The sequence below is a fragment of the Tursiops truncatus genome, chromosome 3, assembly GCF_011762595.2.
Source record: "Tursiops truncatus isolate mTurTru1 chromosome 3, mTurTru1.mat.Y, whole genome shotgun sequence".
NCBI lineage: Eukaryota > Metazoa > Chordata > Mammalia > Artiodactyla > Delphinidae > Tursiops > Tursiops truncatus.
In genome coordinates, this window is record NC_047036.1 from 115,333,194 (window position 1) to 115,353,081 (window position 19,888).

At 44.4% G+C, this 19,888-nt stretch overlaps 2 long non-coding RNA genes across 3 annotated transcripts in view; one reads left to right on the forward strand and one right to left on the reverse strand.

Moving 5' to 3' along the window:
• LOC141278161 (uncharacterized) overlaps positions 1-13,506 on the forward strand; it is a 133,382-nt gene extending 119,876 nt beyond the window's left edge. The window contains exon 4 of one of the 2 annotated variants that reach the window (XR_012330479.1): positions 12,171-13,506. This is a non-coding gene — a long non-coding RNA (uncharacterized lncRNA). The other variant, XR_012330478.1, reaches the window with a different exon arrangement.
• On the reverse strand, positions 13,486-17,535 carry LOC141278162 (uncharacterized). Its single transcript, XR_012330480.1, has 3 exons — positions 17,304-17,535; positions 16,754-16,834; positions 13,486-13,831 (listed from the first exon to the last, which is right to left on the reverse strand). It is a non-coding gene; the product is annotated as an uncharacterized lncRNA (long non-coding RNA).
• Positions 17,536-19,888: the final 2,353 nt, after the last annotated feature.

Here is a 19,888-nt window from a genome sequence, read left to right on the forward strand (position 1 = left end):
GAGATACCAAGGCCTGAGTCACTTCCCTGGAAACTCCCTTTCAGAGACTGTCCTTGAAATAAGATAATGCAAAAATCTGAGCTGGACTGCCCAGGGGGCCAATTCCCACCAGCCTCCACTGATGAGTTGCCTCTGCCTGTTCAGGGCGCCACAGCAAGGGTGAGCTTGAAGCAACATTCCGGCAGGAGCTTCTCCAGATATGGAGAGGCCAAGCAGATAGAAGCTGCTGCGGTGGGACAAATAGCATGCATAGAAGGATCCTGGGGATGGAGGTCTGGGAAAGGGATGGAGTGAGCATCTCTCATCACGAGAATGATTCCTGGGCTTCCCTGGTGGCGCAGTGGTTGAGAATCCACCTGCCAATGCAGGGGACATGGGTTCGAGCCCTGGTCCGGGAAGATCCCACACGCCACGGAGCAACTAAGCCCGTGCACCACAACTACTGAACCTGCCCTCTAGAGCCCGCAAGCCACAACTACTGAGCCCGCGTGCCACAACTACTGAAGCCCGCGAGCTCTAGGGCCTGTGCTCCACAACAAGAGAAGCCACTGCAATGAGAAGCCCGCGCACCGCAATGAAGAGTAGCCCCCGTTCGCCGCAAGTAGAGAAAGCCTGTGCAGCAACAAAGACCCAACGCAGCCAGAAACAATAAATAAATAAAATAAAATAATAAAATAAATAAATTTTAAAAAAAGAGAATGATTCCTAAGGCCTCCTCCTTGCCATAATTGCAACCTGAGATTCTGTCAGTCAAGGATGAGGCTACGTTAGTGAAACGTCTATAGCCTGACCCCCCGTAGAAGACAGTGAGGCCATTGGTGTGAGCATCTGCCATGGCAGAGACTCAGCAGAGATTTGGTGGGCAAGAGTCAGGAGTCTCAGTTTAGACGTTGACACAGGCCTGAGGGTCCTCGGAGTGTCATACATGGCATGTTGTGATGGAAGCCTTTAGGGATGTGGATTCCAACCTCCTTGTTGCACAGATGGAGAATCCAAGGCCAGATAGGGGAAGTTACCTGGTCAAGGTCCCCAGCCATGAGTGAAAGAGCTGGCACCTCTCATACTTCTGTACATTCAGGTGAGAACCCCCCCAGCTCATCCCTATTCTAACAATAGAAAGTAAAACATTGAAAATTCAAAAATAGAACACTGAAACCAGGATGGGAGCCATGTCTAACCTGGCTGCTTTGGGAGGGCCCATGTGTCTAAGCCCATGTCATGCCCCCTGAGTATCCCTGGAAAGCCAAGTTGGCATCCTGCATTGTGTGGTTAGGATTCACGCTTGTGCCAATCACGCACCAACCCACCTCCAAACGCAGAATGGTATTTGCGTTTGGGCAACGGCATCTTCGCCTGTGATTTTCCTCTGATGATATCTTGTTTTGCCAACTAAATTAAGACTATGACAGAGAACAGAGACTACCTCTAGCAGTTTAGTTCAATTAAGATTTCACATCAACAAATTAAAATGTATCCTCACCGTCTGCAAAGTAAATCTGCCTGCATTTAGGAGGAGGCTCTGACATTTGCTGTTCAGACACCTAGCTGTTACGAGCCGAGTATCAATGAGGACCCACCCTTTCTGGGACTGGCTCTGGGGGTTCAGGGCCAGGGTTTGTCTCCAGGGACTTACAGCTTCTGGGCCAGGGCTTCCCAAGCATGAGTGTGAGGACCAGCCTGAGACTTTGATGAAGTTTTCACTGGTCCTCTGTAAAATCACAAAAATGAGAAGTAAGAAGTCATGTTTTCCATAAAACTAAGTCAATTCAAACTAAAAGACTGTTAATAAACAGTTTTAAATTTGTCAGCCACTCTTCAAGGGACTGAGGAGTCACCAATGAACAAAACAGACAAAAATCTCTGTTCTCTAGGAGCTTTTATTTTATGTGGAAGAGACAGACAATAAATAAGGCAAATGAGTGAAATATGCAATAAGTTAGAGAGTGATAAGAGCTGTGGAGAAAAATAAAGCCGAGAAAGAGGATAGGGAATGTGGAGGGCAGAGGGATTTGTGATTTTTAAATAGGGCAGTTTGGAAGGCCTCCATGAGAAGGTGACAACTGAGTCAAGACCTGCAAAGGTGAGGGACTGAGCCATGAGGATATGGGAGGTGCGGGGTAGGGGGGGCACTCGGGCAGAGCAGTGCCAAATGCAAAGGCTGATATGTAGTTGTAGGTGGTATGCGGATGGAACAGAGTGAGCAGGAGGAAGAAGAGGAGGAGAGGAGATCAGAAGAGAGGGATCATAGGCCATAATAGGGACTTCAGATCATTCGCTGAGTGAACAGGAAGTAAGCAGAGGGATGGAGCAGAGAAGAGACAAGCTCTCCCTTAGATTTTAGTAGGATGGTTGTGGCTGCTGTGTGGAGCATAGACAGAAAGAGGGCAAGGTTGGGAGCAGGGAGACAAGAGATTTATTGTGGTTACTAAGTGAGATATGGTGGTGGCCAGAGTGAGGGCTGAAGAGCAGGTGATGTGGGAAATTGGCTCAAAATGTTTAAAATCAGTAATATTTTAGAAAGTTCAGCATGTAAGGTCAGCACCTCCTTGACATCTTTGAAAAAAGGCAATTCCATTGGTGGTCCTAGGACAGGGACCTCAAATCCTTAATGGCAGCACAGGGGCCACCCACAGTGTGGTGCTCCAAGTAATGGACCTTTTCCTCTGTAAAATGAGATGAATAATCTTTTCTTTCTAGAGAAGGCAAGTAAAGCTATTTTCTCCATTGAATATTAGAGAACTGAGAGAGTGCAAGCCCTATGAGGGCAGGTGCTATGTCCACATCCTGTTTTCAGATGTTCCCCAGCAGCTACTTCTAGGTCCAGGACATGCGTACTCCAAAAATAGTTGTTGAAAAAATGAATGCATGAGTACCTTTCCCCCATACTTTAGATAGGGATTTAAACAGAGTTTTAATAACAAACTTTGAAATTGTGTGTGTGTGTATATATATATATATATATATATATGTGTGTGTGTCTGTGTGTGTCTGTGTGTGTCTGTGTGTCTGTGTGTGTGTGTATATATACTTTTTTTTTTTTAAACCAGAGGACTGTTTGCGTGTGGTGATGGTGGTGAGTTTGTTTTCTGTTGGTTTGTTTGTTTTCTGTGAACATAAAAAATTATGGATTATTATATAGATTAGGTTCTTGCTGCTGAAGGATTTGGGTAACTTCAGGGTTATTTCTCATTCTCTCTTTTCCCCTTATTTTTTATTTATTTTTTATTTTTTTTGCAGTACGTGGGCCTCTCACTGTTGTGGCCTCTCCCGTTGCAGAGCACAGGCTCTGGACACGCAGGCTCAGCGGCCATGGCTCACGGGTGCAGCCGCTCCGCGGCATGTGGGATCTTCCCGGACCGGGGCAAGAACCCGTGTCCCCTGCATCGGCAGGCAGACTCTCAACCACTGCGCCACCAGGGAAGCCCTACCCTTATTTTCTTCATTTCCTTTCTCCTTCCTCTGTAATCTTAGTTGGCCATCATGTAAAACTGGACAGAGTTTTATGCTTCCTATTTCTACTCTTTAAAGTGGATATGTGAAATGTTTTTTATTTTTATCTTTTAGAAAAGCCCAGAAATTAAATTAAATTCTTTTTTACTTGTGTAACCCTCAGTTGATTTTTCTCTCACTGTATGTCAGCATCCCCACTTTCTGCATCTAAGGAGTTGATACTACTTCCTGATGGGAAGGAAAACACACCCAACATGGGACTCTGGACTTCACCACTTCAAACTTCTCTGCTATTTAACTTGCATGGTAATTTGCATAGATCTACATATGTTATGCAATCAGCCTGCTCTCCTTTTACATTTAAGCCTAAAATAATTTTGCTTTTATGATGTTCTTCTCTGCTGCCTTCTTTATTTCTTACTGGTCCTGCGATTTAGATTTTTGTAAAAGGAATTGATGAAAAGCCAAAGGTATAGACACATTACCCAAACAGCTATTGGGGAGAGGGAGACGGGGAAGCAGCATGGTGAGATTGTCTTTGGGATTCATTTATTCATTCAGCAAATGTTTATTGAGCACCTACTATGTGTTAGGCTCTGTGCAGGTGCTAGGAATACAGTGGTGAGGAAGCCAGGCACAGTTCTTACTCACATAGAGCTTATACTCTCCTGAGGAAAATAGACAATAAACAAGTAAACACATAAATACAAGCATGATTTCTGATACTAATAAGTGCTAAAATGAAAATATAGTTATTGGAAAACTGGTTTAGATTGGGTAGTTCATAGAAAGTCTCTCTGGAAAAGTGAAATTTGAGCTGAGGCCTGAATGATTGGAAGGAGACAACCAGGTGAACATCTGGGGGAAAAGTGTCCCAGACAGTGGGAACAGCCCTGAAATGAGAAGGAGCTTGAAAGGTTTTAGGAACAGAAAGGAGGTGTAGCATTTTGAATGCTTTCAGTGGAAAGAAGAAGTTGCCTCAATTCAAAGTAGTGCCAAAAAAAAAAAAAAAAAAAAAAAAGGAAAGGAATTGTATTACCTCATATAAAGAAGGCTGAGGGCAGAGGGGGTAGGGTTGTAAGGTTGGTCAACATCATCCAGGGCCAGACTATTCCCTTCTTTCTGCGCAGTCACCCTTTTGTGCTGAGGTCCTTCTGGATGCCAAGATGGCTGCCAAAGCTCCAACTTCATACAACTCCCTTGTAGTGGTACAATGTCCAGGAAGAGAGGAAGAGGGCAAACCCTTCCCTTTTCAAAACAAGGAAACCCTTCCCTGGACACTGTGCAGATTTCCCTTCATATCTCAGAACATAACAAAAATTTCATCACATATGCATTCCTAAACTGGTCATTAGCAAGGAGAATGGATGACACAGATTGGTGTAGAGTTGGGCAGAGGAGCAGTCTAGCTTCTAGTGAACTTCATGGAAGAACCAATGCTACCAATTTCTGACAAAAGCCAGGCTTCTGAGAGTAAAATTAGGCTTCTGTGAGCAAGGAAGAAGTGGGGAATGGCTGACTGTAATTTGGTGCTCAAGAATATTGCCGCAGGAGGACAGTGTGGCTGGAGTACTGGTATAAGAGAAGGTTATGGAGATGGAATGAGGGAATACAGAGCTTGTTTTAGGTTCTTCAAATGTAATCTTTCAGATCCATGTAAGTCCCTAAGGCCTTACCCCATTTTTCACTAGTTACTCTCTCCAGTGCTGTCCCTCTTCCCGTCACTCCCCCAAGGAACCACCTCACCTCTGGGTGTGGAGTTCTAGAAAGGCTGCCCAACTCAAGTATTAGACACTGAGTCTAACACTAGCTGATGACACTGGGTAAGTCCCTTCCCTTCCTTAAGCTTAGTTTCATTATCTACAGCAATGACACAATAACATTTGTCCAACTGGCTCTTCAGGAAAGTTGTAAAGATCAAATCAAAGAGTTTCTGTATGTCCTTTGAATACTATAAAGTGCCGTAGTTATTATTATTTTTTATTTATTTATTTATTTATTTTTGCGGTACGTGGGCCTCTCACTGTTGTGGCCTCTCCCGTTGCGGAGCACAGGCTCCAGATGCGCAGGCTCAGCGGCCATGGCTCACGGGCCCAGCCGCTCCGCGGCATGTGGGATCCTCCCGGACCAGGGCACGAACCCGTGTCCCCTGCATAGGCAGGCGGACTCTCAACCACTGCGCCACCAGGGAAGCCCCGTAGTTATTATTATTGCTGTTACTGTCATTCATCTTCAATGAGAGACAAAGGTTTTTTTTAAAATTTATTTTATTGAAATGTAGTTGATTTACAATGTGTTAATTTCTACTGTACAGCAAAGTGATTCAGTTATACATATATAAACTTTCTTTTTCATATTCTTTTCCATTATGGTTTATCACAGGATATTGAATATAGTTCCCTGTGCCATACAGTAGGACCTTGTGTTTATCCATTCTATGTATAATAGTTTGCCATCTGCTAACCCCAAACTCCCACTCCCTCCCTCCGCCATCACCCTTCGCCTTGGCAACCACAAGTCTGTTCTCTAGAGACAAAGCAGTTTTAAATTTTTAGTAGTCACCTCCTCCAGCTCCTTGGGAAGGGACAGCTGTCATTTTGGAAAGTACTCTGAGGGGGTAAGGAGGGCGGCCTTGAACTCTGTTTTGCCCTTCATCCCCCCAGACCTTTCCTCAGTGTCCCCCATTCCCCCCTCCCCCGACAGTCTTCTGTGCTTCGCATCAGAGATGTCCTTAGAAACAAGCTGGGCTGATGTTCAATAAAATGTGAGCTAAAGCTGGCTGAGTTATTATCCTTTTTTCTTGATAAAAAGAGTGAATGTATTTTCATTACTGGCAGAGTGCTTTTAGCTGGTGCGGACAATTAAGCCCTGGAAATGCAGCAATCCATTTCACACTGAGAGAAGATTTGAGGGATGACTCACCAAACACCCAGGCCGTGGACGAGCCAAAAACATGGCCACTGTACCCAATAATAAAAACCATAGCATTTTTGTGGTAATAAGGTAAAGCAGCCCCTAGGTGACTACAAGTAATTTGCCCCACAGTGGAATGCTGCTGTTGCTGCTGGCATGAAAGCTGTGAGCCTGACACTTCTCCACATACCTCAAGACCCTTCTTAGCCATCCTCTTCCTTATTCTTATCATCTCTTGGGAAGGCAGGCTGGGAGGAGCTTCATGTTATGGGCAGCAGCTTCTGCCAAATGTTACCTTTTAGGTTCAGACACTCTTCTTGGTTTTGCTTCATAATCTTTTGATCACCTCCCTCACCCTCAAGCCAGACCCTATGTCCAAAGAATCAGATCTCTGAGACCAACAGAGTTGTCCATTCCAAAGCTACAAGATCGGTGGAAAAACCCTCCTTTACAAGATTAATGACAACCCTCCTCTCTTCTCTCTCCTTCCCTCCCGTCTTTTTTTTCTCTTTTTCAAAGATGAGTTAGAAGTTCTAATTTCCAGTCCCCAGAGGCAAAGGTGAGATGACCACTCCCCACCTTCCCTGCCCCACCAACCCAAGCTGAGAGGAAGAGTCTTAAGCTGCAGATTCTTGGAAGCAAGAAATTTGCTGGTATTGTGGCTTATTTGGCTACACATCTACCTCCCTCCTTAAGAACGAGGGGCAGGGACGGTGTTGCCAACTCCTTCACCTCTGCATCTCCTGCAGCCCGCACAGTGCCTGGGATAGTCAGCTCTTAGATGTTTGATGAATAAATGAATGAACAAACAAAGCCACCTCTGTGTTGGTTTATTTCTCATGGCTTTGTCTTTTTGTTCTGTTCAACACACAGCTCCACCATCATAACTTAGAAAGTGGAAATTACTTCAGAGATGCAGGGACTGAGTATTAGCGGAGTGAAAGCGATCTGGTACATTATTACAATTTTTTCTTAAACCACTTAAGCTCTAGTTTCCCTCCTGTTTACTGTTAGAAGGGATCCCAAATCAGTCGTGAACTTTCGTCTGCCTTGAGGGAGTAAGAGGAGAGGGCTGGGGTGGTTGTCCAAGCTTATTATCCTCTCCATTACTCAGGAGTGTTCCCCTGAGCTTTCACATGATTTTATTTTAATGCTGTTATTTGTATTAGGCGAGTCTCCAGCTCAGCCAGGCCAAAAAGGGAGGTGGGGGAACCAGGGAGGAGCTGATGGAAAAATAAATATCCTGTAGGTTCATGATGATCTGACCATGGCTTTAATATGAATCATATTTGCTCTAACCTGCTTTCCCACAATCAGCATTTCTGCTAGAAATAATTTATAATTATCAAACTCCAGTTAGGCTAGAAGATTCCTTGCAAAGGACTTTGATATGATTAGGGAAAGGCTTGGAAATGTAATTTGCATGGTTCTTGTCCTCTCTGCCAATGACATTCCTGGAGAAGGCATCTTGTCCTTCCTGGCAGGAGAAATTCCAAGGGCAGATAGGAGCTGGGGACCAGACTTCAGGGTCACTGGGGCTGCTGCTCCAAGGCTGGCCCAAAAAGAAGATGCTTTCCTGGAATAATGAGTCTGAAAGATTTCCCATCTCAGCATTTCAAGAACTGAGAGTCAGTGAGTGGCCCAGAGTGGGACAGTGCCAAGTGCATGCTGACCAGCAGCTGTGCCCAACACTTCAGTGTGAAGGCCCTTTGGTAACTGCCCAACACCCAGCATGGGTCATCCTAAGAGAGTCCTGGTCTTGCTCCTGGCTGAGAACTAGTAATAATCCCCTCTACCTCTTCCCTCATCTTAACCCTTCAACTCTGCAGCAGCTGAGCCAGAGAAGGACAAAAGTTAAGCAAAGGTGCGCTGAAAAATACAAATATTATTGAAAGAAATGAAAGAAAACCTAAATAAATGAAAATATATCCCATGTTTGTTACCAAACCAGGTTCATTTGCCTGACACACAGCAAGCAAAACGCTGAGACACTGAGGTCTGCAGCAGAGAAAGGGTTTATTTACAAGGCAGACAAGCGAGAGATATGAGGACAAGTCTCAAATCCACCTTCCTGAAGGTGAGGGGTTTGGGATATTTATGGGATAAAGAAGCAGGGTGGGGGCTTCACTGGTGGTGCAGTGGTTAAGAATCCGCCTGCCAATGCAGGGGACACGGGTTCGAGCCCTGGTCCGGGAAGATCCCACATGCCACGGAGCAACTAAGCCCATACGCCACAACTACTGAGCCTGTGCTCTAGAGCCCGCGAGCCACAACTACTGAAGCCCTTGTGCCACAACTACTGAAGCCCGTGCGCCTAAAGCCTGTCCTCTGCAACAAGAGAAGCCACCACAATGAGAAGCCTGCGCCCCGCAACAAAGAGTAGCCCCCGCTCACTCCAACTAGAGAAAGCCCGCATGCAGCAGCGAGGACCCAATGCAGCCAAAAAGTAAATAAATGAATAAATAAATTTATTAAAAAAAAGAAGCAGGGTGGTCTGAGATGTGGGGAAAGATAATTGGAGGCAAGAAAAAGGTAAAGTAATTGGCGTTCTGCGTAGGCATATCTGAGTTACAGGCTCCTTCATGGGATACACGTTCAGAAAATGGCTGCATTAGCATGAGGGTGGAGTTTTTGGCCCTCTGATATCCAATGTTGTCCTTCAGACACTCAAGCAGACCCAGTTGAATGGTTGGTGGTCTTGACTGGTTTGAACTGGGCAAGGCTAGCTCTATGTTTCTGAAAAACAATTTAAACAACAGTTGCTATAGCGGAATATACATCAGAGGTGTTATCTATAGAGGGGTGGTTAAAGGAGTCTTGTGATATGTTGTCTAAGCTATGTGAAGCTTAGAGGGTACGCAATTTGCAAAAACAATTAAAGCAAGTTTAGTTAGTAAAGGCAGGTTACAGGATCATATTTATTAAGCAAGTTATAGTTTAAGGGATCTAACTGATGACTGCCCTCGGTTTCATGTTCATGGAAGACTCAATATTGTTAAGGTGGCATTACTCCCTAAATTAATTTACACAGTCAATTCAATTCCTATTAAAATCCCAGCTGCCTTACAACAAGAAAAAAACTAAACAAACTGAAAAGAAACAACTTTTCTTAGATTCATCAGAAACTGAGGTCACAGGACAAATGACCACCCTAAAAACTAGAGAGATAGGTGAATGCGGAGAATGCAGACCACTTTACCTAAAGAAGAAGCTGCTGGAGCCAGGAACCAATAGCACTGAAGTACTGATACATGCTACAGTATAGATGAACCTTGAAAATATTATGCTAAGTGAAAGAAGCCAGTCACGAGAAAAATACATTATATGATTCCCTTGATATGAGTATCCAGAATAGGGAAATCCACAGAGACAGAAGGTAAATTTGTGGTGGCCAGGTTGGGGTGAGTGGGAAATGAGGAGTGACTGCTAATGGACACGAGGTTTCTTTCTGGGATGATGAAAATATTCAGATTGTAGTGATGGTTGCACAACTTTGTGAATATATTAAAAAAACCACTGAATTTATGTTTTAAAATAGTGAGTATTAAGCTATGTGAATCATATCTCAATTAAAAAATAAAAAGTTAACCAACGATGATTTGGGATGGGAAATCCAAATTTTCCTTTAGATTCGGTCTGCAGACCGTTTTTGGGAACCAGAGCTTCTGTAGGTCATTTTCCTACTGACTGACCAACCCAGCCTTTGACCATTCCAAGAGGAATTCTGGGATATGGAAGGAAAGAGAATGAAGAAGGGACTTGAAGGAAGGGGGCTAGGACTGGGAAATGCTTGAAATGAGACTCCAGAGCCTTGTGATTGTAGCTACTGTTCTGCAGGAGGCTACCTCCTTCATTAAGTCTCCCTGGTTTCTTCTTTCCCTAAAGCATTTCATCCAAAATATATCATTTTGACCCAAAGACCTGGATCCTTGGATCACTGGATCCTTGTTAGCTTGTAGGCTCTCTGTTTATTCCACAGTAAGCTATTTTACTTGTCCCAGATATGTGTCCCCTTCACAATGACACCACAACCTCTTCCAGGGCAGGACCCCTGTCTTGGTCTCACAGACCCTTAATGTAGGAAAGAACTTTGGGCATCACTTGGCCCTCCCCTCCTAATTTAAATGTAACCCAACTATCAACTTCTTGGGTTTATCCAAGTCTCCCAGCCTCCTGGGGTCATCTTTCCCCCCATGTTCAGCTAGGAAGAATCACCTTATGCTGCTCCCCACCCTCAAAGACAATAGGAAACCCCATGTCCTGAACTCTGTGTCTTTGGGAATTCTTGTGCAGTGTTTGAGAGAATGGCTTTGGAGCCTGGGTTCACATCCTATCTCTGCCACTTATTGATGGTATGACCTTGGACAAGTTATTTAACTTCTCTGTGCCTCAGTTTCCTTGTATATAAAATGGGAATAGTCAGAGCTCCTCCTTCATAGCATTAAATGAGCTACCAGTAATATATGAATATACAGCACATAGAACTGTATCTACCACTCCATAAGGGCTATAAAAATATTTGCTCTTGGGGCTTCCCTGGTGGCACAGTGGCTAAGAATCTGCCTGCCAATGCAGGGGACACGGGTTCGAGGCCCGGTCCGGGAAGATCCCTCATGCCACGGAGCAACTAAGCCCGTGCGCCACAACTACTGAGGTTGCGCTCTAGAGCCTGCATGCCAGAACTACTGAAACTCGCGTGCCTAGAGTCTGTGCTCCACAAGAGACGCCACCACAATGAGAAGCCCGTGCACTGCAACAAAGAGTAGCCCTCACTCCAGCAACTAGAGAAAAACCAGCATGCAGCAACGAAGACCCAACGCAGCCAAAAGTAAAAAAATTAAAACAAAAAAAATTGCTCTTATTACCTGTTTCAGCTGAATTCTTGACCTACTGTGCCCCTCATCCCTTTCTCCTCTCATGCTGCCAAAACTTTTCACTCTCCAAAGCATCCCTAATTCAAAGCGATGTGTGGCAGACTTTTGCTAAAAGCTTGAAGGAAACATGCCACACAGCTCAGCCAATAACTTAAAATTGTATCTTGAGCATCGTTGTTCTTTAAAGTCCCCTGATCATTCTTGCCACCAGGCATCTCTCAGTTACCATCCAACTTTTCTTCTCTAATGCCAGCTTGCTGCCTTGCTCTGTATACCCAGTTTCCATCAACACTTTCTCACATCTCCTCTCGCCTTTCCCCAGCCCCTCATCCTGGAAACTCAAAATTTCACGGTGGAATTCTGTTCTCGTTAAGCCTCACAGTAGCCATCTAAGCCCCACATGAGGGGGGCAGGGCAGCATGGGGAGAGGCAGGGAGAATAGCTTTTGCATCCAGAGAGCCCTTGAAGCTGGTTTCCTTTTTTTTTTTTGTTTTCTATTAAAGAGGGCTCTAGCTACCAGGACTCAAGGAGGCCCAGCAGGGGCCAGGGACACCCCCAAGTTTCCCTGGATGGAGAGAAGTTACCATCTTCCTAAGGAATGCATTGCATACCCAGCAAAAGCTACATAAAGCACCCACTGCACAAAGGACTAGCCAGAGAGCAGCAGAGTAAAACTAGCTTCTTTGTGCCGTTTGCCTTACATAATTTGTTACTAGGCCCAGATGATCAGGGATTTATTGTTTTTGAGGGAGGGTTGGAGGTGATATTTTAGCCCATTAAAGCCTCTGCTTCCCCAGGCCTGATTTTCCTCTGGCACCACGTTGAACTTTTTCTCTAGCTGCCAAGGAAGGCAGGATTTCAGGCTAAGGTAATTTATGTTAATTTTTTCCCTTTCTGGTCCATTAACTTTTGTGATGTTAATATATCTTACAGGATCTCCTCACCGCACGAGTTGCTGCGTCTGCTGGGTGCTGCAGGGCCTGAGCAGGGGGCTGCCTGCTGGCATGACCTCCCGAGCCCTGTGTATACCCTTTCTCCACTGCCTGGGGATGTTGGTAGGGGATGGGTTGGCTCCCGCCTGCTCAGATGAAAGTTAATGATTCCCTGAAGTGGGATTCCTGGAAGCTCTGGGAGGGAAATGTTGCCAACAAAGACCTTCCCTGGGCAGTTTCTTTGGAGTTCCTTCTGGCCACCCCCATTCCAAGGCCAATTTGAAAGGAGGCTAGGGTGGAATAAACTGAGCAACGCACATATCCTTACATTACAGCGTGCTGTCTTGCAGGGAGGGGAGCTTTGGGGATTAGAAAAGGAATAAAAATCTCTTCGTGCCCTTCAGGTGCTTTCTGTATAGTTGGGAGTGGGTTGGGGTGGGAGGGTAGATGTAACCTAATAGGGTCAGTTCTGTTAGAAGGTGATGTTGAGGAGAGGGAAATGTCCCCCTCTACTTCTCTGGAGTTCTTGTGGCTGGATAAATAAAATTGACATAAAATGGATTAACAGGAGAAAAAGAAAAAAATTTTAATTCATGCGCATGGAGGTCTTATAGAAATGGGACCTAAGAAGTGGCCAAAGCAGGCAGCTTTTATACTTTTTAGACAAGGAAACAATAAATTTGTGAGGAATTGACAGGACAAAGAAACTTAGGTTTTGGGTGCCCAATTAGTGAAGAATCTAAACAGCATTTTAAAGAAGTAACATGGTTTATATACACTTCTTGGCCTGAATTCCCTATCTTGGGCGATAAGGGTGTCCTTTTACTTCCAGATGCAGGGAGAACATCTGTCACGTGAGAGACTGATTTCCTGCTTTCAGGAGACAGAAAGGAAAGTCACAGTGTCCCTCTTGTGTTGGCCATTTTTTAAGTAACTTTAATTCAAAATAAGCAATATGCCACTGAGGCACATTTTGGGATGGCCTAACCTGGGCCCCAACAGTGACATATATGCTCCTAAATATCACCGAGCTTTGCAAAATCCCTCAGCGCTTATAAGAAAACCTAGGATTTCACAACAGTGAAAACTTCACCAGTGACACATTTAAAAAAGACAGGAACCTGATAAAAATGGTAACATAGCTTTACAAATATTAAATGGTTAAGCAAAACATAAATACTATAGTAAATATAGCACTCTGATTTGGAAAAAACCTGCAGTTTGCTTGTGGAAATGGGTGTTGGCAAAGTCACAGCTCATGAGTTATTGTGAAGTGGAGGAAGGAGGATTATCTGAAATTTTGTTTGTTTGTTTGAATAAATTTATTTATTTATTTATTTTTGGCTGTGTTGGGTCTTTGTTGCTGTGCACGGGCTTTTCTCTAGTTGCTGCGAGAGACGTTACTCTTCGTTGCGGTGCGCAGCCTTCTCATTTCAGTGGCTTCTCTTTTTGCAGAGCATGGGCTCTAGGCGCGTGGGCTTCAGCAGTTGTGGCTCGTGGGCTCTAGAGCACAGGCTCAGTAATGGTGGCGTGGTAGCTGTGGCGCATGGGATTAGTTGTTCCGCCGCATGTGGGATCTTCCCAGACCAGGGCTTGAACCCACGTCTCCTGCATTGGCAGGCGGATTCTTAACCACTGCGCCACCAGGGAAGCCCAGGTTATCTGAAATTTGATGGAAAGTTGTAACACCAGATGTGGATGGGTATGGTTCCTAGCACATGTGTGGTGTTTGTGTGTGTTGTGTTTTGTGTATTTCTACATGGGTTGATCCAGGTGGGTGTATTTTTCTGCACTCACCTAGTGTTTCTTGTGGATGAAGTTGTACAGAAGCAAATGTGAAATTTGCATTTTTGTCCAAATTGTTTCCTAATATATCAATCAGTTAGGAACAAATTCATGTTTTCAAAACAAGCCTTATAGAAACATAAGACTCTCTATACATACACCAAATTCCATAATGTCGGTTTGTAACCAGATAATTTATTAAGAAACTAATTCATTTGTTTTCTCTACATTTTTTTCCTCTTCTCCATTCCAAGAAGGTGGCCAAGTTCTTTGTAATTCTTTGCCTCTGTGACATTTGCAGAACAGAAAACATGCAGTCATTCAATCAATAAATAAACATTCATGAGTCTCTCCTAGGCACCAGGCAGGGTTCTACACACAAGGGGATAGAGCAGTGAACAACCCACACAGTCTTTGTTTTCATGGAGTAAGTGTTCTAGTGGGAGAGGCAGACAAAAAACAAATAAATGCATAATAGAATGTCAGGCAGTGAGAAGTGCTGTAAAGAAATATAGAGCAGAATAAGTGGTGAGGGAGTGACTAGGTGTGGAGGGAGAGGACATGACTCCTTTAAAATCGATGAAATAGTGGTGGGAAAGGGGAGATTTGAGCAGAGATCTAAATGAAGTGAGGGAGTGGGCCATATGATTATTTAAGGGAAAAGTGTTCAAGACAGAGGGAACAGCAAGTGCACAGCCTCTGAGGAAGAATCATGCTTGATACATTCGAGGGATATCAAAGAGGCTGAAGGCCGGAAGGATTGAGAGATATAGAGAGCAATAGGAAACTAGATAGGAGGCATAGCAGGAACCTGGTCACATAATGTCTGTAGGTCATGGTCCGGTCTACGGATTTTTTTTTTTTTTTTAGTAAGTGTGATAGGAAGTCATTGGAGTGTTTTGAGCAGGTGAGAGATATCTGACTGAAGTGTTAAAAAACTCACTCTAGATCAGTGCTGTCCAAAAGAACTTCAATGATGAAAATGTTCTGTCTACTCTGCCCAGTGTGGTAGCCATTGGCCATATGTGGCAATTGAGCATTTGAAATGTGGTAAGTATGATTGAGGAAGTAAAATTTTAATTTATTTAATTTGAATTAATTTGAATTTATATTTGAGTAGCCACATGTGGCTAGTGGCTAGTATATTAGTGCAGTTCTAGATGTTGAGCATAAAATAGACTAAAAGGGAGTGAGCATTGAAGCAGGAGGACTGATAGGAGTGCAATAGTCCAAATAAGAGGTGATGGTCACTTGGACTGAGGTGGTAGCATTGGAGGTGATAAAGAAGTGGTTATATTTTTATTCTGGATATATTTCGAAGGTAGAGGCAACAGGCTGATGGATTAAATATTATAGAGCATAAGAGAAAGAAAGGAATTGAAAATGATTCTTAAGTTTTTGGCTTGCGACTGAATGAACAGTGGTTTCACTTCCTGCCATGGGAAATAATTGGGAATGAACAGAAAGTTTCCATTTTGTGTTGGTTTGTTTTTTCCCCCAAACCTAAGCTCCCTGATGAGGCTGTTCCAGGGTCCTAGAGTGCGTGGAAGAGAGGAAGGTGCCCTGGAATGCAGCCAGGTTGGGAAGAAATCTAAAGTCAGGAATATTTCAAATTGTGTAAACCTAAACCCTACCCCTTGCAGAACCTCTGAGCGAGTGCACTAGAGAAGCCGGCCCCCAAAGAACACTCTGTCCCAAGTCTGGGCCCAAAGCAGCAGAGCTTCCTGATCCTAAGGGACCAGTGGGCTGGGATGACGGATGTGTCAGTGGTGGCCTGGATGGCTGACATGTGGAAGAATCTCCCCGACCCTGCCTGAGACACTGAGCTTCATGAAGGTGGGCAAAATGGCTGGATGTCAGTGTTCTGCCAGTCTCAAGAGATGGGTATTTGGAGTCATCTTTACATGCATTTAAGGTAGAGAAAGAAGTGTAGGTACATGAGAAGCATTGTGGATGGGCTGAGGCATTGTGGATGGCTGTGAGGGAGATTGGGGGGATTAGGAGGCGGAGTCAGGAATGGTGGATGCTTCTACCCCATAGACTCTAGATTCTAAGTCCAACAGTCAACTTTCAGTGCCTTCTGTAAACTTCCCAAGGGGTGTAAAAGATCCTTTCATTCAAGTCATTCTATAAACATGTTAGGAATAACCTTTAATCATTCCGTTTTTCATTTTGAGGAGGGTGGGAGTCACACGCTGGGATATCTGTGCCAAGGCAAGGATATACCTCTCACACGCAGTAGGTAAAATAAAGAATTCAGAGTAAACAAATCTGGGTTTGAATCCCAGGTCCCTCCCACACTACCTGTGTGATTTGGGGCAATTAACCTCAGTTAATTAATTACTTTTTTCTGAGCCTCAGTTTACTCATTCATAAAACGGGACCACCCAGGTCTGAAATGAGGAATAAATAATGTATGTACAATATCTTGCATGGCACCTGACAAATAGGAAGAGTTCAGTAAATGCTAATTTCCCCTTCCTATAGAATTGCCCGGAGTTGCTCATTGTAGCTTCAGCCCCAGAACCTTCTTGTGGTGTGCTGCCCAGCATCTCCTGTTCGACCTGGGTTCTCCATGGCTTGCTCAGATCACATCACAGCTTTTTCTCCCCTGCATTAATGCTAAGCACTTCTTATTAAAAAAAAAAAAAATTCTCTGTTTGCCTCGTACCTTGTGATCTGAAAAAGCAGCTGTAAATAGAAGGTGTGCTCCCTATGATGCAGCAGTCTTGGCATTTTGCTCTTTAAAGGTTAATGGCCAGGGCTCTACCTTTGGAAAACTCAGCCTACAGCACTCACCAGAAATTGCTGTGAAGGAAAGTGAGCTTGAGAGGATGTGGGGAGGGTGTTGAGGAAGGTCTCTGGAGTGGGATGGTGAACCTGTACAGGGAGAATGGTACATTCTAGGAAAAAAAAGGTAGGCCATGGCAGCCCCCAGTCATGAGAGGTAGCAGGACTATGGCTTCCATCTGGCCCCCTTTCTGGACCAGACTGAGGTCTTATTGCCTATCCTTTGCTAGAGAATTCCTGAGAGGACTTGCAGTGATAATTCGGTGCTCAATCATGCTTCAGTTGCAATTTATTTAAAGTCGACAATAGGGTTCCTGCCTTTAACAACCAAATTCCTAGTACTTGAATCTCTGAGGCTGGATTTTTTTAATCTTGATAAAAAAGCTATATTTCACACTTATTACAACACCTGGCACCTGACACCCTCCAGAGACTTTATAAAACTAGTGAAATGAAACCCTCAGCACCATTGTAAACAGGAAAGAGAGTTGAAAAACTAGATGCCATACCCCCTCACCGTAGGAGACAAAGGACCAAACTTGCCTAACCTCCACCTTACCGGTAGATCCAGATTTTTTTAGGCCAGTCTTCAAAGAGCTTTTGATTGGTCCTCGAAGAAGTCCTAGCTCACAACATCTCTTGGAGGTCAGGATATACCTGAAAAATGGGTCAATCAGGCACCAGCTCACAGCTCTGACCTGTATGCAGATGAGTCCTCCAGACCCAGGAACCCCACTCCAGCTTTTCACGCTCAGCATCAGACAATAGCCAGTCAGAGAAGCTGGATTCATCTTTGCCAAATGTCCCAGGGGATGAAGTATGTGGGCATGTCTGCCCTGAGATGGAAAGGTAAACGCAGGATTTGGGGTGTGGTTCAATTGAGGAAAAGTGCAATCATATGATTCTCCCTGACCCTACAACCCAGCTGTCCTGATATCTCATCCCTGATTGGGTCCCTACTGGAAAAACAGTGGGGCTTATAGTCAGAGACCTGAGTTCAAATCATCCTTCTGCCACTTAACTAGACTTAAAACTTAATTTCTCCAAGTCTCAGTTTTCACATCTGTACAGCAGGAATAATAATACCATTATGGTTATCTATTATGGTATAACAAACAACCCCAAACTTAGTGGCATTAAAAAACAACCAATCTGTCATGCTCACAGATTCTGTAAGTTAGTAATTTGGACAAGGCACAGTGGAGATGGGTTGTTTCTGCTTCATGATGTCTGTGGCTTCAGCTGGGATGATTTGAAACTGGGCTCATTTGGGACTGTTGACCATGGCCTTTCCACATGGTTTGGGCTTCCTCATAGCATGGTGGCCTCTGGGACTTCTTACATGATGATTCCATGTTCCAAGAATGAGTGTCCCAGCCAACAAGGCAGGAACTTCATGGCCTTTTATGATCTAGCCATGGGATTCACATAGCATCATTTGTACCATACTCCACAGTCATAGAAGTCGCCAGCCTGCCCAGATTCAAGTGGAGAGAACATAGAATAGATATCACCTCTTGCTAAGAGGAGGATTAAGAATTTGAAGTCTTGCTTTCAAACTGCCATCAGTTCCTCCCTCACTCGCTTCCTGTGAGAAATGAAATAACAATCTTGTACATAGTAGGGGCTCAATAAATAGTATTCTGTATTCTCTTTATCTCCTTTAGGCCTTTCAGAACAATTTGCACTCACTCCAAAGGAGAGGAGCACAACCAAAATAACCAAAACTGCTTCTCTTTTTTCTGGTTTATGTCCAACTCTGGAATATCACAAAACCTAGAGAAATGGTCCTGCAATGCTGACTCTTAGGGCGGTAACCTGGGGCAGGTAGGTGATTTAATGTCCCATGGGAATTTTCAGAGCTACTTCTCAGGATAGAAAATTAAAACCAAAAAAACCCAAAAAACAATCAAAAGGAGACAGACTTCCCTGGTGGTGCAGTGGTTAAGAATCCACCTGCCAATGCAGGGGACATGGGTTCGACCCCTTGTCCAGGAAAATCCCACGTGCCGTGGAGCAACTAAGCCCGTGTGCCACAACTACTGAGCCCGCGCGCCTAGAGCCCAAGTTCTGCAACAAGAGAAGCCATCACAATGAGAAGCCCGCGTACTGCAACGAAGAGTAGCCCCCTCTTGCAGCAACTAGAGGAAAGCCCATGTGTAGCAACAAAGACCCAACGCAGCCAAAAATTTAAAAAATAATAAATAAATTTGAGGGGGGATAAAAAAGAACAATTATAAAACCAAAAGGGCAAAACCAAGTTCAGAGCTTGACTCCTCTGCTGATAGGAAATCCAGCCCTGCAATTCAATGCTAAGCATGTCCAAATTCTGCACTATAGCTTTAAGATAAGTCTGTATTTGACTGTGTATTTCCTTCATACTCTGTGAGGAAATCACCCTGGGAGTGTTTGCATATCTCTGACTGAAAGAGCTGCCCAATGAGGCAGAGGGACTGAATCAGAGGAGGGCAAGGAAGCTGCCAGGTTTGGAGTCCACTCAGAGAACACAAATTCCAGATTCAGAATCCAACTCCAACGTTTTGAGGTCCAAGTTTTCTTTACTCTTGGCAAGCTCACTTCTTTTGTTCACAGAAAGAGTAGAAGTTTTAAGGCTCATTTAATGCCTCTCTCACACCAAAAGCCCATTCATAAGGCCACGGGGATGAAGTGAGTATAAATGAATCAGGAACTTATGGCTTCTTTTTTCCCTTGAATTGTATATAAGGGAACATAAATTAAGAGAAAAAACTGGTAAGGGAAAGAAAAGTGTGTAGGGTTTTAGCCAACTTTGAAGCTTTGAAAACACCTTGGGAATCATGTTGGGATGCCTTCCACCAGGCCCACCAAGAGATGCTGGTGAGCAGGTGGACAATGAGAATCACATGGGACAAGCAGAAAGGCCCTGGATATCAAGGGGAAGGTGGTATATTAAGGCAGTTTATTAATCTGTTGCTGTGTAACAAATTACCCCCCAAATGTAGCAGCTTTTTTTTTTTTTTTTTGGTATGCTGGCCTCTCACTATTGTGGCCTCTCCCGTTGTGGAGCACAGACTCCGGACGCGCAGGCTCAGCGGCCATGGCTCACAGGCCCAGCCGCTCCGCGGCATGTGGGATCTTCCCGGACTGGGGCACGAACCCGTGTCC